The sequence below is a fragment of the Oryctolagus cuniculus genome, chromosome 1, assembly GCF_051225735.1.
Source record: "Oryctolagus cuniculus isolate XC-2025 breed Fujian yellow rabbit chromosome 1, ASM5122573v1, whole genome shotgun sequence".
In the NCBI taxonomy this organism is placed as follows: Eukaryota; Metazoa; Chordata; class Mammalia; order Lagomorpha; family Leporidae; genus Oryctolagus; species Oryctolagus cuniculus.
The window spans coordinates 81,406,190-81,425,993 of NC_142867.1; the positions used below are offsets into that span (position 1 = coordinate 81,406,190).

The following is a 19,804-nucleotide window of genomic DNA, read 5'->3' on the forward strand; positions in this document are numbered from 1 at the left end:
GTCAGAGTGGATGCAGGATCTGTCCCATCTTCCAGAGCGCAGCAAGGCTCAGCAGGCAGACAAGACCACACCTGAGGACGCTGATGGGGAGGTTCTGGATTCCTTTGGGGCTGTGATCCTGGTGCTCTCTTACCCAGCTCCAGTGCAGACTGAGCCTTAATGGCTCTGCTTGCTCCTGTCCCTGTGCTGCCTGGGAAGAGCACATGGTGGGGTGCCCCACAGGCAGTCTCCCCAGAAGCAGCTGCCAAGCTGCTCTGGTACACTCTGGGAAGCAGTCCACGTGGCCAGTGTGTTCCTGGATCTCCAGGTATGCAGACCTGGGTAGCAGGGTTAAGGACAGCGCTTGCATCCAGTGACTGGTGTGCCACAGGGCAAGAGCCCGGAAATGCACACCAGCTTCAGCCTCTCGGCTATAATCAAGTAAGGAAAACTAAATTAATGATCAGTTGGGAAGTTGCTATTAACAATAGGGGCTGTATGTGCACACCTCATGACACAAGAAAGCCCCATAAATAAAATAACAGTGAGATAATACCGTGTAGAAAGCTAATATCTTTCTGCAAAGATGTAGAAAAAATGAAATGCCTTTAATCTGGAAGGAGTGTATATTGAAAAACAACCATTTTGGCAAACTCTAAAAACTCCCTATGGTTGGGAGATGTGGGGCCGCTGGTTAATCCGTGGCTTTCAACACCAGCATCCAATATCCAGAAGTAACAGCATTCCCTGACTCGCAACCTGTTATTGACTGTTGATGTGTGAGGAAACAGGTTAACTACCTATCCAGGTTTAACTTGTTGCTTGCTCTGATGGCAACCCAGCACAGTGCTGGGTGGGGTCCTGGCTGCACCAATCATCACCCGACTTCCTGCTATATACACCTGGGAGGGCAGCAAAAGAACTCCCAAGTACTTGGCTGCAGGCCTTGCCTTTGCAACACAGTTAAATCCGGCATCGTGTATCAATTTGTGAATATAAAAATATACTTCAGCTTTCTATTAATTTAGGCTTTTATACATAATATCCTTTTTATGGGTGTATTCAGAGAATATCTATCTGGATTTCAAAAATCAACAAATATTCCCTCTCAAATAGTTATTCATTTCAATCAAGAGAACGTTTGTGTAATTTGAGATTGATCCAATTGCTGTTAACTAAATCACCTGGAAAGGAGTTCTCCCAAAGAATGATGGGAAATAGTGCCCCTCCCCCCAATCCTCTCTGCTACAGTAACCCCATCCGGGCCAGGCTTGCTCCTCTTGTATAAAGGCCTCGCCCAGTCAAGGTTTATTTTGTTCTGAGGCTTGGTGTTGACTGGGCTGTGGAGACCTTCTGATCCTTCAGAGCCCAGGGAACTCAGAAACACCTACCTGACCCAGGACCCATTCCATTTGCCAGGTGACTACTGGGTCCAAAGAACCGAATTCATGTTTTTTACCTTAAAACTTGAAAATAGAGGAATTTTCATCATAGAATTTAACTTTCCACAGTCTTAGATCACTCCCAGGCCCAGGGAAATGTACCTAAGAAATAGGTACAAAGTTTCATCTCTATCATACTTTTGCACTTTAAATTCATAGAATTTATTCTGTTATTTTTCTGATGCCATATGCAGAAAACTGCTGAATTTCTGGTGAGGAAGCCCTTGGGAAATCTTGTCGTGGAATGTGAAAGTTGATCTCTCTACAAAAATTTTAGATTTTTGCTTGTGTTGTTAGAGTCGACCGCCCGAAAAACATCACCAAGAGAGACGTCTCTTATGCAAACAGCAAGGGGAAGCTTTATTGATTATCCAGCATGCTGGGGCTGTCTGTTCATACAAGAGCAGAGCAGCCCCGAATAACCAAAGGTTAGGGTTTATAAAGGCAAAAACCGCAAAACCGGGAAGGGGGGAATACACGGTTGCTATGCACAGTTGCTATACACAGTTGCTAAGATCAAAAGAGAGTACATAAAATCAAAAGAGAGTATATGGTTACTGGGGTCAACATAACCTAAAACCTAAGTGAAATTAATATTCATCATAATTTTGACAATACCAGTTACAATGTTACAATTAGCAATTAGGACTTGACATTAATGTAAGACACAGACAAATCACATCTTCATTATTAGCCCAGGTTACCCAGGTGCAACCTTTCTACTTTTAAGCTTGAGCAATCATGCTAGGGGTTTTTTGTGCTCTGCCAAGAGTGATGTAGTGCACTGCAATTGTCCGACTATTTGAGATCATATTTTCAGAAGAGAGTCTCACGGTGGGGGGGTGCATTTTCAGAATGGAGTCTCAAGTGCTCCAAAATGGAGTCCCTACTGTCAAGGTGCTACTTCACTCTTATTTTCACAGCTGTACCAGGAAGGTTTAAACCTGCAAGCTTAAGCTTAACTTTTTACACCCGCACACATATACAATTTTAACTCTTCAGTGTGTTTATCATGGAATAGCATTTTGGAATATATTTTTAATATTTTGTAGAAATTATTTACATTATAAAATTTTAATATACACATTTAAAAGCATATGGTGTTGGGGCTGGTGCTGTGGCACAGCGAGTTAACACCCTGGCCTGAAGCACCGGCATCCCATATGGGTGCCAGTTCGAGTCCCGGCTGCTCCACCTCCAATCCAGCTCTCTGTTATGACTTGGGAAAGCAGTGGAAGATGGCCTAAGTCCTTGGGCTAATGCTTCCACGGGGGACCTGGAGGAGGCTCCTGGCTTTGGATAGGTACAGCTCCGACCATTGCAGTCAATTGGGGAGTGAACCATTGGATGAAGACCTTTCTCTCTCTCTCTCTCTCTCTCTCTGTGCCTCTGACTTTCAATTAAAGTAATTAATCTTTAAAAAAATAAAAAATGAAAACATATGATGAGGGGGCCAGCAGCCCATATGGACAACGTTTTTTTTTTTTTTTTTTTTTTTTTTTTTAACTTTTATTTAATGAATATACGTTTCCAAAGTACGAATAATGGATTACTATGGCTTCCCCCCCATACCGTCCCTCCCACCCACAACCCTCCCCTTTCCCACTCCCTCTCCCCTTCCATTCACATCAAGATTCATTTTCGATTATCTTAATATACAGAAGATCAGCTTAGTATACATTAAGTAAGGATTTCAACAGTTTGCTCCCACACAGAAACATAAAGTGAAAAATAATAGATGATTTTTTTTAATGATGATGAAATCAGATCAGACCTATTGTCATGTTTAATCCCAGTGAGAGTCAAGTTGGGAGTTGATAGTTTCTTTTTTTTTTTTTTTTTTTTTTTTTTTACAGAGGATCAGTTTAGTATGCATTAAGTAAAGATTTCAACGGTTTGCACCCCCATAGAAACACAAAGTGAAATATATTATTTGAGTACTCGGTATAGCATTAAATCTCAATGCACAGCACATTAAGGACAGAGATCCTACATGAGGAGTAAGTGCACAGTGACTCCTGTTGTTGACTTTACCAATTGACACTCCTGTCTATGGCATCAGTAATCTCCCTATGCTCCAGTCATGAGTTTCCAAGGCTATGGAAGCCCTCTGAGTTCTCCGACTCTTATCTTGTTTAGACAAGGTCATAGTCAAAGTGGAGGTTCTCTCCTCCCTTCAGAGAAAGGTACCTCCTTCTTTGAAGACCTGTTCTTTCCACTGAGATCTCACTCACAGAGATCTTTTGCCAGAGTGTCTTGGCTTTCCATGCCTGAAATACTCTCATGGGCTTTTCAGCCAGATCGGAATGCCTTTAGGGCTGATTCTGAGGCCAGAGTGCTATTTAGGGCATCTGCCATTCTATGAGTCTGCTGAGTATCTCACTTCCCATGTTGGATCACTCTCCCCTTTATTTATTCTATCGGTTAGTGTTAGCAGGTACTAGACTTGCTTATGTGCTCCCTTTGACTCTTAGTCCTTTCATTATGATCAATTGCGAACTGAAATTGATCACTTGGACTAGTGAGATGGCATTGGTACATGCCACCTTGATGGGATTAAATTGGAGTCCCCTGGTATGTTTCTAACTCTACCATTTGGGGCAAGTCAGCTTGAGCATGTCCCAAATTATATATCTCTTCCCTCTCTTATTCCTACTCTTATGTTTAACAGGGATCACATTTCAGTTAAATTTCAACACTTAAGAATAACTGTGTATTAATTACAGAATTAAATCAGTCATATTAAGTAAAACAGACAAAAAAACTACTAAGAGGGATAATGTATTAAGTTGTTCATTAACAGTCAGGGCTATGCTGATCAAGTCACCGTTTCCCATAGTGTCCCTTTCACTTCAACAAGTTTCCTTTTTGGTGTTCAGTCAGTTGTCACCGATCAGGGAGAACATATGGTATTTGTCCCTTTGGGACTGGCTTATTTCACTCAGCATGATGTGTTCCAGATTCCTCCATTTTGTTGCAAATGACTGGATTTCGTTGTTTCTTACTGCGGTATAGTATTCTAAAGAGTACATATCCCATAATTTCTTTATCCAGTCTACCGTTGATGGGCATTTAGGTTGGTTCCAGGTCTTAGCTATTGTGAATTGTGCTGCAATAAACATTAGGCTGCAGACCGCTTTTTTGTTTGCCAATTTAAATTCCTTTGGGTAAATTCCAAGGAGTGGGATGGCTGGGTCGAACGGTAGGGTTATCTTCAGGTTTCTGAGGAATCTCCAGACTGATTTCCATAGTGGCTTGACCAGTTTGCATTCCCACCAACAGTGGGTTAGTATCCCTTTTTCCCCACATCCTCGCCAGCATCTGTTGTTGGTAGATTTCTGAATGTGAGCCATTCTAACCGGGGTGAGGTGGAACCTCATTGTGGTTTTGATTTGCATTTCTCTGATTGCTAATGACCTTGAACATTTTTTCATGTGCCTGTTGGCCATTTGGATTTCCTCTTTTGAAAAATGTCTATTGAGGTCCTTGGCCCATCTCTTAATTGGGTTGTTGGTTTTGTTTTTGTGGAGTTTCTTGATCTCTTTGTAGATTCTGGTTATTAACCCTTTATCTGTTGCATAGTTTGCAAATATTTTTTCCCATTCTGTCGGTTGTCTCTTCACTCTCCTGACTGTTTCTTTTGCAGTACAGAAACTTCTCAATTTGATGCAATCCCAATAGTTAATTTTGGCTTTGACTGCCTGTGCCTCCCGGGTCTTTTCCAGAAACTCTTTGCCTGTGCCAATATCTTGAAGGGTTTCTCCAATGTTCTCTAGTAACTTGATGGTGTCAGGTCGTAGATTTAGGTCTTTAATCCATGTTGAGTGGATTTTTGTGTAAGGTGTAAGGTAGGGGTCTTGCTTCATGATTCTGCACGTGGAAATCCAATTTTCCCAGCACCATTTATTGAATAGACTGTCCTTGCTCAAGGAATTAGTTTTAGATCCTTGATCAAATATAAGTTGGCTGTAGATGTTTGGGTTGATTTCTGCTTTTTCAATTCTGTTCCATTGGTCTATCCTTCTGTTTCTGTACCAGTACCATGCTGTTTTGATTACAACTGCCCTGTAGTATGTCCTGAAATCTGGTATTGTGATGCCTCCGGCTTTGTTTTTGTTGTACAGGATTGCTTTAGCTATTCGAGGTCTCTTGTGCCTCCATATAAATTTCAGCACCAATTTTTCCAGATCTGAGAAGAAGGTCTTCGGTATCTTGATTGGTATTGCATTGAATCTATAAATTGCTTTTGGGAGAATGGACATTTTGATGATATTGATTCTTCCAATCCATGAGCATGGAAGATTTTTCCATTTCTTGGTATCCTCTTCTATTTCTTTCTTTAAGGTTTTGTAATTTTCATCGTAGAGATCTTTAACGTCCTTGGTTAAGTTTTTTCCAAGGTATTTGATTGTTTTTGTAGCTATTGTGAATGGGATTGATCTTAGAATTTCTTCCTCAGCCATGGCATTGTCTGTGTATACAAAGGCTGTTGATTTTTGTGCATTGATTTTATACCCTGCTACTTTGCCAAACTCTTCTATGAGTTCCAATAGTCTCTTGGTAGAGTTCTTTGGGTCCCCTAAATAAAGAATCATGTCATCTGCAAAGAGGGATAGTTTGAGTTCTTCCTTCCCAATTTGTATCCCTTTAATTTCTTTTTCTTGCCTAATAGCTCTGGCTAGAACCTCCAGAACTATATTGAATAGCAGTGGTGAGAGTGGACATCCCTGTCTGGTCCCAGATCTCAGTGGAAATGCTTCCAACTTTTCCCCATTCAATAGGATGTTGGCTGTGGGTTTTTCATAGATTGCTTTGATTGTATTGAGGAATGTTCCTTCCAAACCCAGTTTGCTTAGAGTTTTCATCATGAACGGGTGTTGTATTTTATCAAATGCTTTCTCGGCATCTATTGAGAGAATCATATGGTTTTTCTTCTGCAGTCTGTTAATGTGGTGTATCACATTGATTGTCTTGCGCACATTAAACCATCCCTGCATACCAGGGATAAATCCCACTTGGTCTGGGTGGATGATCTTTCTGATGTGTTGTTGCATTCTGTTGGCCAGAATTTTATTGAGGATTTTTGCATCTATGTTCATCAGGGATATTGGTCTGTAATTCTCTTTCAGTGCTGCATCTTTTCCCGGCTTAGGAATTAAGGTGATGCTGGCTTCATAGAAAGAATTTGGGAGGATTCCCTCTTCTTCAATTGTTCTGAATAGTTTGAGAAGAATTGGAGTTAGTTCTTCTTTAAATGTCTGGTAGAATTCAGCAGTGAATCCATCTGGTCCTGGGCTTTTCTTTGTTGGGAGGGCCTTTATTACTGTTTCAATTTCTGTCTCAGTTATGGGTCTGTTTAGGTTTTCGATGTCTTCATGGTTCAATTTAGGTAGGTTGCATGTGTCCAGGAATCTATCCATTTCTGATAGGTTTCCCTGTTTGCTGGCATACAAGTCCTTGTAGTAATTTCTGATGATTCTTTTTATTTCTGTGGTGTCTGTTGTTACATTTCCTTTTTCATCTCTGATTTTATTGATTTGGGTCTTTTCTCTTCTTTTTTTAGTTAGTTGGGCCAATGGGGTGTCAATTTTGTTTATTTTTTCAAAAAACCAGCTCCTCGTTTGGCTGATTTTTTGTAATGTTTTTCTTGATTCAATCCTGTTGATTTCTTCTCTGATTTTAATTATTTCTCTTCTCCTACTAGATTTGGGTCTGGTTTGCTGTAGGTTTTCTAGATCCTTGAGGTGAATAGAAAGCTCATCTATTTGGTGCCTTTCCAATTTCTTGATGTAGGCACCTATTGATATAAACTTTCCTCTTAACACTGCTTTTGCTGCGTCCCATAAGTTTTGGTATGTTGTGCTGTTATCCTCATTTACTTCCAGAAAGTTTTTGATTTCTCTTTTGATTTCTTCTATGACCCATTGTTCATTCAGGAGCATGTTGTTCAATCTCCATGTGTTTGCGTATGCTCTAGGGATTCCTGAGTTGTTCATTTCCAACTTCATTCCTTTATGGTCTGAGAAGCTGCATGGTATGATTCTAATTCTTTTGAATTTGCTGAGACTTGCTTTATGGCCTAGTATGTGGTCAATCCTAGAGAAGGTTCCATGTACTGCTGAGAAGAATGTATAATCTTTAGCTGTAGGATTGAAAGTTCTGTATACATCTGTTAGATCCATTTGGGCTATAGTGTCGTTTAAATCTACTGTATCCTTGTTGATCTTCTGTCCTATTGACCTGTCTATTTCTGAGAGTGGAGTATTGAAGTCCCCCAGTACTATTGTATTGGGGTCTAAGTCTCCCTTTAAGTCCGTTAACAAATCTTTTAGATAAACCGGTGCCCTGTAGTTAGGTGCATATACATTGATAATTGTTATATCTTCCTGTTGAATTGATCCCTTAATCATTATGTAGTGTCCCTCTTTGTCTCTCTTAATGGTTTTTGTGGTAAAGTTTATGGTGTCTGATATTAAGATGGCTACGCCTGCTCTTTTTTCATTTCTGTTGGCATGGTATATCTTTTTCCAGCCTTTCACTTTCAGTCTGTATGGATCTTTGTTGGAAAGATGTGTTTCTTGTAAGCAGCAAATAGATGGGTTTTGTTTTTTAACCCAATCAGCCAAACGGTGTCTTTTAACTGGACAGTTCAGGCCATTCACGTTCAATGTGACTAATGATAAGTGGTAACTTTGCCCTGCCATTTGCCAAAGATAAGTTCTAATATATGCTTTGAATTCCCTGTGATCTTTTGCTGTGAGCTTTCCTTCCTTGGTTTCCTTCCTTTACCTTCTTTCATATTGATGACCGTGTTTCTTTGTTTCTGTGTGTAACACATCTTTAAGCATCTTTTGCAGGGCTGGACGATTGGCAACAAATTCTTTCAATTTCTGTTTGTTATGAAAAGTCTTTATTTCACCTTCATTCACAAATGATAGCTTTGCAGGATATAATATTCTGGGCTGGCAGTTGTTCTCTCTTAGTACCTGGGCTATATCTTGCCATTCCCTCCTAGCTTGTAGAGTTTCTGATGAGAAGTCAGCTGTGAGTCTGATTGGAGATCCTCTGAGAGTAATCTGACGTTTCTCTCTTGCACATTTTAGGATCTTTTCTTTATGTTTCACTGTGGAGAGTTTAATTACAACGTGCCGTGGTGAGGGTCTCTTTTGGTCGTGTTTATTAGGGGTTCTGTGAGCTTCCTGTACTAGGATTTCTCTGTCCTTCTCCAAACCTGGGAAATTTTCTGCTAATATCTCACTAAAAAGGCCTTCTAATCCTTTCTCCCTCTCCATGCCTTCAGGAACTCCTAGAACCCGAATGTTAGGTTTTTTAATAGTATCCTGAAGATTCCCGACAATATGTTTTAGATTCCTAATTTCCTCTTCTTTTCTTTGGTCTGACTGTATCCTTTCCTGTTCTCTGTCTTCTAAGTCCGATATTCTCTCTTCTGCTTCTCCCATTCTGTTTGTAAGGCTCTCTATTGTGTTTTTCATTTGATCTATTGAATTCTTCACTTCAGTCACTATCCCAGTTTCCTGTTGTACTAGTTGTTTCGTTTCATTTTGATTCCTCCTTAATATTTCATTTTCACGAGAGAGATTTTCTATCTTGTCCATTAAGGATTTCTGTAGTTCAAGAATTTGTTTTTGAGAACTTCTTAATGTTCTTATCAATTTTTTGAGATCTGCTTCTTGCATTTCTTCTATGTCATCATCCTCATAATCTTGAATTGGGGTGTCTTTTTCATTTGAGGGCTTCATGGTGACTTCCTTGTTTTTATTACCTTGGTTTTTGCGTTTGTTATTTGGCATATTGGAGATATTTGGTTTCTTCACTGTGGTGCTTTTTCTTGTTATACTATGACTCTAGATTAAGTGGACTATCTGTTTTTGATGGAGCCTTAGGGCTTGAGATGGGTGTGGCCTGAGAGCTCTGTTTGGTGTGCCAAAGGTGACACTCCCAGGTTAGGCGTGGTAAACCTCTCTCTCTCTCTCTCTCTCTCTTTTTTTTTTTTTTTGATTCAACAGGGAAGTTATTCTGCACAGCTGAACAAAGTTGGAGGTAGTTAGCAGGCAAATGATATACCCACAGGAGCCAGAGATCAGAAGCTCTTTCCCAAGGACCACACAGGGAATCTGTTCGGCCCTTAGAGTGGGCTCAAATTCTCCTTCAGTCTCCCACTGGGTTGCCAAAGTTACGGAATTGTAGCGTCTCTGGAGAGTGCTCACGTGAATTCCGTGAGTTCTCTCCCCCACCGTCTCTTTTTTCACAGTCTCAGTTCAGTAGCACCATAAATTTACTAAGTCCTAATCTCCTGTTAATTCGCCCCACCCAGAGTCAGGTTTTACTGCTAGGCTCAGGGCCGGTGCAGACCTGAGGTCGCTCTGCTTATGACGTATGTCCAAGATGGCACCTGCTCTTTGTCTTGCTCGCCCTTGAGAGGTGAGCGGAGAGAGAGAAACCCGTGTCCATACCAGTCACCTTTTTTTTTTTTCCCTCTCTCTCTCTTCCAGTTAGCTTGGTGAAGTCCCCCCCGCCCCGGGGGTCGTTCCCTCTAGTCTCCTCTCTCCGCTTGCCTGCCGGTGTCTCGGGTTATTGAGGTTCGGCTCACCTCGCGTTCCAGCGCTGGTGTGTTGAGTCTGCCGCTGATGTCCCGAACTGTGGGCTCCCACGCTCTCCACGCAGGTCTGCTCCCCTTCCAGCGCCGATGTGTGGACTCGGAGCCCTGGACTTCCCAAGTCTCCCCGCTGTTGCACTCCCCTTCGAGCACTTGCGTGTAGACCCTGCAGCTTGCGCAGCTCAGTCCCGCGGCTCGGCTTCCGCGGCTCAGTCCCGCGGCTCGGTCCTGCGGTTCGGCTTTCGCGCGCAGTGGGCGACCTTGTTCTCCCAGTAGGTCCTCCGATTCACGCCCACTGGATCCAGAAGAGTTTTGTCTGCAATATTTTCCTGGTTCTTTTTTCTGAGGCTACCGTAACTCCCCTTTTATTAAACTAAATTTTCCCGGACTATCGGTGCGCGCCCTCACTATTCCGCCATCTTGGCTCCGCCTCTGGACAACGTTTTGAGTCCCAAATGATCCACTTCCAATCCAGCTCTCTACTATCTCTGGGAAAAGCAGTGGAAGATGCTTAGGCCCCTGTCTCCACATGGGAGAACTAGAAGAAGCTCCTGGCTCCTGGCTTCAGATCAGCCGAGCAGTGGTCATTGCGGCTATTTGGGGAGTGAACCAGCAGATGGAAGACCATTCTCTCAGTCTCTCCCTCTATTTGTCTGTAACCCTACCTCTCAAATAAGCAATAAATGAAATCTTAAAAATAAACTGATATTCCACACTCTACCATCCCTCCTGCCCGCTCTCCAACTCTTCTTTCTCCTCCATCTACTGTTCTGACTCTTAATTTTTACAAAAATCTGTTTTCAGTTTATTTAATGATCATGAGGGCAACCCTAAACTAGGTAAAGAGTTCAAGAAAGAGCATTTTTGTTTTGACAGGCAGAGTTACTGAGAGAGAGAGAGAGAGAGAGAGAGAGACAGAGGGAAAGGCCGTCCTTCTGTTGGTTCACCCCCCCAAATTGCCATTACAGTTGCTGTGCTATACCGATCTGAAGCCAGGAGCCAGGTACTTCCTCCTGGTCTCCCATGCAGGTGCAGGGCCCAAGCACTTGGGCCATCCTTTGCTTCCCTCCCGGGCCACAGCAGAGAGCTGGCCTGGAAGAGGAGCAACCAGGACAAGAAACAGCAGTGCCGGTGCCACATGTGGAGGATTAGCCAAGTGAGCCGTGGGGCACGCCAAGAAATAGTATTAAGTAAAACACTCTTCCTCAACAGGAGACAAGGGCTGTAAACAGTCATCAAATCTCAAAATGTGCATTTAATTCCAATACATTACCTTTATGGTACTGTATTAGTTACTCCAGATCAGGGAAGAGATTTTGAAAAGCCATTTCTGTATAATAAACTCTTATATGTGGGATGACAATCCTTCCCTCTTCTATCTGATTTATGATAATTATGCCCTAACAGTCTTTGAACATATAACTCTTTGTGAGTCATTCATTATTATTTAAAGCTATTTATTTATTTATCTTTAAAGATACCTTTATGGGATAGTCAGAGTTAGAGACTGAGAGAGGGCTTCCATTTGCTGGTTTACTTTTTAATTTTTTTTATTTTAGAAAGCTTTAAATAATTATATATTTCATAGGTACAGTTTGTGGATTATAGCAGTTCTTCACCCCATACCCGCCCTACCACCTCCAAAGTGCACCACCGCCTACTCCCTCTCTCATCCCATTCTTCATAAAGATTCAGTTTGAATTATCTTTATATACAGAAGGTCAACTCTGTATTGAATAAAGATTTCAACAGCTCATACCCTCATAGACATAAAATATAAAGTACTTTTTTACTTGGCTTTCTCTTCAAATGGCCACATCAACCAGGCCTGAGCCATGCCAAAAACAGGAACCAGGTGCCTCATCCAGGTCTCCCACAACGGTACTGGGGCACAGCGACTTGGGCCTTCTTAAGCTTCTGTTCCAGGCATATGAGCAAGGAGCTGAATCAGAAGTGAGGCAGCAGGGACTAGAACTGGCACTCATATGGAATATTTGCTTTTCAGATAGTGAGTTAACTCGCTGTAACACAATGTTGATCCCTTCTAAAAGATATTTGCAATTCTTTTTTAATAAGTTATTTATTTATATTTGAAAGACAGAGAGAGAGAGAGAGATGTTCCATCCATTGTTCCACTACCCAAATGGCAGCAAAGTCCTGAGCTGAGCGCTTGCAAAGCCAGGGCCATGAGGTGCTTTTGGTTATCCCATGTGGATGTAGAGCCCCAAACACTTGGGCCACCTTCCACTGTTTTCCCAGGCCATAGCAGAGAGGTGGATGCGAAGTGAAGCAGCCGGGGCTTGAACCTGCACCCATTTGGGATGCTGACGTTGCAGACAGCAGCTTAACTCGCTATGCCACAGCTCCTGCCCCAGTTTTCTGCAATTCTAAAGTTGTCCCACTTCCCCATATATCCATTAGTGTTATTAGGAAATTAGAGGATAGTTGACTACTTAGAACTGCCAAAATAAAGATCGCAATTAACACAAGATTCTCTCAGAGCTGGCATTGTGGACCATTGGGTTAAACTGTCTCATTAGATGTCAACATGCAGTATACCCTGCCAGTTCAAGTCCCAGCTGCTTCAAGTCCTGTCCAGCCTCCCGCTAATGAGCATCTTAAGGTAGCAGAAAATGCTACAAGTACGTGGAACAACTGCATGGAGTTACAGCTCCTGGCTTCGGCCTTGCCTTGTCCCATGAACTGCAGCCATTTGAGGAGTGAACCACTAAATGGATGATTTTTCCCTCCCTCCTTCTCTCCCTCTTTCTCTACCTCCACTCCCTGCACTTTTGCCTTCAAATAAATTGACCTAAACAAAACAAAGGTATTTCTACTCTGGATTAAAATGAGTCGATTCTTTTATCTTCAGAAAATAAAGAAGAATGTGTTTTCAAACAGTCCTTTTTAAAAAATTTTGGACACTAAATTTGGACACTAATTAGAGCTAATGCAGACTACTTAACCATTAGAGTTATGATCAAAATATATATGTTCACTTAAGACAACGCATGGGTACAGAGTTTGGATGGTTCCAGAGAGAAATTTCTGTCATGTTAAGAGAGGTTAAATAAACCTGACGTTGTATCATTCCATCTTTCTATGAATCTAGATTGCTTCCATCTGATTTGAGTTTCGTTGATTAAGAGGTGAGCTATTGTATCGAACCCTGCCCCCACCACCAAAGACTTCTATAAAAATTTCTCACCATCTCATCCTCATAGTTTATGACTAAATTAGAAAGATCCTCCCCCACTCCTGAGACAATTTTCCAGCCATTGTATGGGACGAGGATTGGGAAAATTAGGATAGGTTTTTTTTTTTTTTTTTTTTTTGACAGGCAGAGTGGACAGTGAGAGAGAGAGAGACAGAAAGGTCTTCCTTTTGCTGTTAGTTCACCCTCCAATGGCCGCCGCACTGCGGCCGGCACACCGCGCTGATCCAAAGGCAGGAGCCAGGTGCTTCTCCTGGTCTCCCATGGGGTACAGGGCCCAAGGACTTGGGCCATCCTCCACTGCATTCCTGGGCCACAGCAGAGAGCTGGCCTGGAAGAGGGGCATCCGGGACAGAATCTGGCGCCCCGAGCAGGACTAGAACCCAGTGTGCCGGCGCCACAAGGCAGAGGATTACCCTAGTAAGCCTAGGAGTCCTCTCTATGTCCCATTCTGAAGCTCTGTTCTGAGTATTCTCAGGCTCACATGTGACAAATGTCTGACATGAACATGCAAGTACTATGATGATATTATTGTCAGTGAGGCAGACTTGCCTCTCCTTGGCAGCCCCAGTTCGTGTTGCAATGTGCATCTTACACTATCCTCTTCACTAGTGTTCAATGAATGATTGTATCTGTGTCTGCAGGAGACCCTCCTGAAGACAATGGAGTGTTTATGGAAAAACTTCTGTGAAAATAGCAGAAACATGAATATGGAAATAATCAAAACCAGATCATGGGAGGTTAGTGTGCTGCCACCTTTACCTTTGCCAAAACTTGAGATGAACATAGGGACAATGTTTAAAATAGGAACTTGATCTGAAATGACAAAGTATCGGATTTCATCCTAAAGAGGGTGAGGTCATAGGAAATGATGTCCTCAGTTACTCCACAGGGAAGTATGGCCCTTGCCTAGGAGTTCTGGTTGCACCACAGATGTGATGACTTACCCCCATAATAGGACATTTGGTACCACATATCAACTACAAGAAATGGGGTTGTCTCACAGAGAGTCATGTGTGCTGAGGTGTTGCAAAACCCAGGTAAGTATGACATCCGGGAGGCATGGGACACTCAAGTCAAGCTTCCTGGCATAGTCAGCTTGCATTTGAATTAAATAGTATTTGGAGGTGGGTAGAAACCTTTCAACAAACACAGCACTGACTCAAATCTGAGGAAACGCTAAAAGGAGTACCCTAAGCAATTAATGTGAATCTTTAACATTATAATGAATTGTGTGTAAATATGATAGGAGATGTAGTTTCAATCTCTTGAAGGATACATAGAAACCTACCAAAATATGGGACTGGTTTGCAACCTAAGTGTAGGACTCAGCCTTTAAGAGAGGAATATAAGTGTGTCTTGGCAGATGGTTTTCTTGGGGGTATGCTAATTTGAAAGAAGACAAATTCCTTTAACCAAAATGTCAAGAGCAGGTATTCTATACAAAATTGTGACAAAAAAATGTGACAGCATGCATGACTGAAAAAAATCCTTTGCTAAATGAGGCTAAAATCTGAATCAGAGAGGCAAATGGTAAACATCGAAGTAAAATGCATTGTAGGTGCGAATGTGGCAAAGTTTTAGGGAAACATTTGAGTAAGGAGTTTGTGAAGCAGTACAAGAGAATACAGACTGGAGATGAGAGTATGAGTTTAAATGTCTACATCAGAGAAAGGCTTACAAAAAGATGACACTGAAATAAAGAAGGCCACTGAATGATAAGGCCAGGAAGAGAATTCTTGGTGGAGAAAACTGTCCGTGCAGAAGTGTGTCAGTTGTGTATATTGGGTGGGGTTGATGAGCTTGAGAGTCCACAACAAAATCTCTGGGCACAGTGAGTGATGTAGGAGGCTAGAAGTAAATGAGATGAAGTGGTAAAGAGGGTCAGATAGAGAGGAAAGCTTAGGAGGTCAGGTTTATGGGAGAAGTAATTGCATGAGAATGAGTATGCCAGTCTGATGTACTGCACACATAATGGTTTTCATAACTGGAAGTAACTCTGAGAAACAGTGCTAAGGAATGGATTCCAATCCAGTCACTACTGCCATAAAGGGCATTTTCTACTCATGAGTTTTGTTGCCTTCTGATAGATATATATGCATGTATATGTGTTGCATGTTAGAAAACACGAATCAAATGAATAGATTTATTGTTTTCTCATGAAAACTTCATGATGAATCATCTGAATGTAGTTAATGAGATAACATGATGTTGATCCTCATACAGGAGAAAAAAACAAGAATGAAGTTTTGTAGATGTTGAGAAACAGAAGTGATGGGGGTTATAGGTAATTGATGTGTACGAGACAAAATCAAATTCATGAGATAAAGCAGAATAGAGATAAATGGGTTCTTGTTTTGAATAACTGAATGTGATTGCAGGATTATGTCGATTCGAGGAGAGAAGCAATCAGAAATGTATTTCAGAAGATGCCTCTGTATCTCCAGGAGGAGGAGCAACACCATTGGGAGATCCTGTACAAAGAGCGCAGGGAAATTTTTGAGCAACTCAATGAAAGTCAAGCCAGAATGGCTCACAAGAGGGAGACTTTAAGAGGAATGTATAAGGAACTGAAGGAAATGTGTCATAAACCAGATGTGGAGCTACTTCAGGTTAACAACTGACAAGCCAGGCATCAGCATGTTAGACATTCATACGTAGCTCCTCATTCTCTCTGCTGACATCTGCCTCTCCCTTTCCTTCCAGTATTTGTTCCTGACTCCTATTTCCACACTGAAGCTACCTTTTGGAATTTTATGGACCAAAGGTCCCTCAGACGTTCTCCACGAGTGCCCAAACTTGTGTAATGGTTATGAAAATCGCTCCAAAGATAATCACCTTACAAATATCAATAAACTATTTTGGCTTTTTGAAAATTCACAACAAGTAAATAGTTTATTGACAGCTAGGCTAATTCATAACAAGGCTGATGGGGAGATCTGAGGATCTGGGTGTATTGCTGTCATTCTCTGCTCCTGTCCCTTGGGAAGAGGGCCTGCGAAAGACAGCTGCCTCCTTTCTTTATGGCTACAGCAGAGCACACAGCTCTCCTGCCCACTCTCCCCTTCATTCCCATAGAAAATGTCCTCCACTTTCTGAACTTAGGAGGACTACAATTAATGAAAATGTGATAGGCCAGGTTTTTAAGAAGAAAAAATAGGAACTGCAACCTGGAAGGAAAGCGGTGTGGAAATAATGATGAGAACCATCTCAAATTCCCACCCTGGACACAGGTTTAGAGATATCTTGGGAAATTCACTAAGCCTTTTTCTTTGTCTTCTCACAGGCTTTTGGAGACATCCTGCCCAGGTGAGTGTGTACCTGCATTCCCACAGGGGCTTTCCCAGGGTCTCCCCCAGTAAGCCCTTGGATCCTCTGGAGTGAGAGCAGAGCTTCTTAGGAAACTGACTGAATAGTTTCCTGAATCCTCTTTGCTCCCCACCTGCACATACACATTTTTTGTGGTTGTACCCAAGTGACTTTATTAGGCAGTCTTCATTTCAGTTCTAAAAATCTCCACAGGTGGAAGAGAAGGGCTGGAAGTCCCTAGGAGTGAGATGTCAGATCCCTCCAGGGACCATCAGTGGCAGCTGAGGCAAGAGAGGGATAGCATATTCCAGCAGTGAGAAAATCCTGGTGTTGTGTTGATCCTGCATTTACGAGTTCACAGCTTTGGGAAGAACACAAAGGAAACCTCGAATGATTTAGAACACTGTGGGGCAGAGGGTAGCTGTGCTCTGGGACACAGATCTCCCTTATGGGACAAGGTTCACAGCCTTTAGCCACAGAAGGAAGCAGCACACATGCCAGGTTTCAGAGAACCACACATGGCCAGGTAGAGCGTTTTCAGGGAGGTCTGGCAGTTGGACACCAGACTCCCCCTCCTGATTACTCTTTGGAGCATCAGGGATGTAACATCTACCCAGATTCTTGAGCAGTAAGAAGCACTGGACTCAATTCTGATTGACTTTTGTATTCTATTTGGAAATTCAGGAGTTAAAAATAGAATTAGTTAGACAATGTGGTGATTTCTCAAATTCCAGATGGGTTTATTAAGAGTCTGGTTTCTTTTCAATGAAAATGATTTCTTTTGGCTCCACTCATGTGAACTTTATCTTGTTCTTGCAGGTGTGAATCCATGCTGCTGCACATGCCCCAGCCTGTGAATCCAGAGCTGAGTGCAGTGCCTATCACTGGACTGATAGAAACCCTCAGATACTTCCAAGGTGAATTTCAGCCCACTGACCGTATTCTTGACGCCCTTGGCTTGTTGTGCAGATCACATAGGTGACCTTTTCCAATTTATCAACTGTTACACACATTTTGGCATGTGAGGGAACCATAGGCTTATCTACATACATCACAGGCTTTTCTATATAGTCAGCTTTTATAATGTGAAGAGGGAAAAAGCTATTGAAAAATATAAATGTGATCCAAGATCATACTTAGTTATCATATAGAGAAAGGAATGAGGAAGTGTGGGCAGATTGAGCAAATGAAGGTTAGTTATTTAGTGTAAAACATACAAAAGGATCCTTTTGTTTACGATATTTAAGCTGGCTTGGAAGAAGATGCTTCAAAGGTTTCAGAGTTTATTGGATCTTAATTTTTTTATATATATAATGGGCATAAGAGAGTACATATAGAAGTTCGTGGGAAAAGAAGTTCATTTTGGAGCAAACAGTTTTTAAACCCATCCCTAGTTTTTCTACAATTAGCATTTCCCATGAACACTGTGAAAACTGTGAATCTTAAATTTGACATCTTTGAAGCTTAATCTTGTCTGTGTTTACATATATATATACACACACATATATATACACACTAGTGTTTCAATGCTAGAATAAGAGAAATTTTGTATAAAATATATTAAAAGAAATGAATAATCTGTTTGTCCTCATCATAGGTATGTGCCTGTCTACTTTCAAAGTGCAAGGTGTTCCAGAAGACTTACAAAACTCCAGTGCACATTTAACATTAAATGTTAAGTAACATCTGCAATGGACATAGAGAGATTTACATAAATATATATGTCTACAGTGGAAATATGTAGTTTTTTTTTTCTACAGAAGTGCTTTAACTAGGACAAAATCTTCAATCTTATCCCACATGACATTGTTATTAGAAACATGAAATCTGTTTCTGACAGTGATGTTGGACAACTGGAGACAGTTCCAGGCACATTGTCCATGGGTACGTTGCTTTGAAAATTGAGTTGTAAGGCATTAGATTTACATTTGATTCCAATATTTGAATTCTGAAAAACCATTTCAGTTTCTGTAGTTAGGTCTTTGTTCTGCAGTGTGTATTGGGCCCTCTCTTCTATTAGGTGTTACAACCCAAATTCTGCTCACTGTGGTAACCTCTGACTTCCCAGGAGATTAGCTTCTGGGAGATGTTTTCCCTCTGGAGGTTAAACTTTCATTGTTGACATGTGTGTCTACTTCTGTTCTTTTGTTTTACAGTGACTGTCAGTCTGGATCCTGAAAGATTCAACTAGCACATGTTCCTACAGGGAGATCTCCGAAGCCTGCACATTGGTTGTTTCCCTCATGATGTGCCCTGTCTCCCGGAGAGGCCTGGATGTTTTCTGGCATGGGGTGTTCAGACTTTTACTTCTGGCAGATATTACTGGGAGGTAGAAGTGGGAAACTCTTGCAATTGGGCTGTAGGTGTTTGTAATAGCTTTTGGAAAGCGAAGTACAGGAATACCAAGATATTTGTTGATGAGGGACTCTTTCTTATTGCATGTGTTAAGGAAGATGTCCATAACAGTTTCTTCACCACCTCTCCACTTTTAGTGCAATATGTAGCAAGGCCGATTAACCACATAGGACTATTCCTGGATTATGAAGCTAGAACTATGAGCTTTCTTGATGTTGATCACAGTTCCCTGATATATACCATCCCTTCTTGTTCCCTTTCTATTCGTCTCAAGCCTATCTTCTGCTGCTGTCATTTATGAACAGACACGGGGGAAATCCACTCTCTGAAACCCTTGTCCTTGAGCCTCATCAGATAGTAAAAATAGGTGGCATTTTATGAAATTTCAATTCCTCCTACTATCATGAAATCCCATTTACTGTGTTCTTATCAATTGTAGTAACAATAAAATTATGTATGCTGTACATGTTGTTGTTTATTCAATATTTTCTCATGATGCATTGAAAACAACACATTGTCTGATTCTCACTTTATTTATGAACTTTGAGAAAGTGAAAGAATAGATTTTGGTGGTGTTCCAGTAATGTCCAAATCCAATTCAATAAAGGACGAATCAAACAAACATGGTTGTAAACATCCAATGGAGATATGGAAATAGTTTGTCCTTTCTCTTTATTTAACAGTAACTACTTGTCATTTTCCATTTTATAGTGTAATAGCAAATAAGTGAAATGGCTTTAAGTCCTCAAAAGCACTGTTTTGAGCTCACAACTCTTGAGAGTGAGCCAAGGCATTTCACAATCATGGTGTCAGCATCAACTGAGCTTCTGCTGAAACCTCTTGAAGCATCAACTCATGGCAGAAAAGCTGAAGGGAGAATTGTGTGCA

The 19,804-nt window shown here is 41.5% G+C and overlaps 1 pseudogene across 1 annotated transcript; it reads left to right on the forward strand.

Annotated features, from left to right (window-relative positions):
* Positions 1-160: 160 nt before the first annotated feature.
* LOC100357717 (tripartite motif-containing protein 51-like) lies at positions 161-19,380 on the forward strand (annotated as a pseudogene). The gene is made up of 6 exons (XR_016214604.1): positions 161-307; positions 13,897-13,992; positions 15,634-15,864; positions 16,539-16,561; positions 17,381-17,478; positions 18,718-19,380. The product of XR_016214604.1 is annotated as a tripartite motif-containing protein 51-like (transcript).
* The last annotated feature ends 424 nt before the right edge of the window (positions 19,381-19,804 follow it).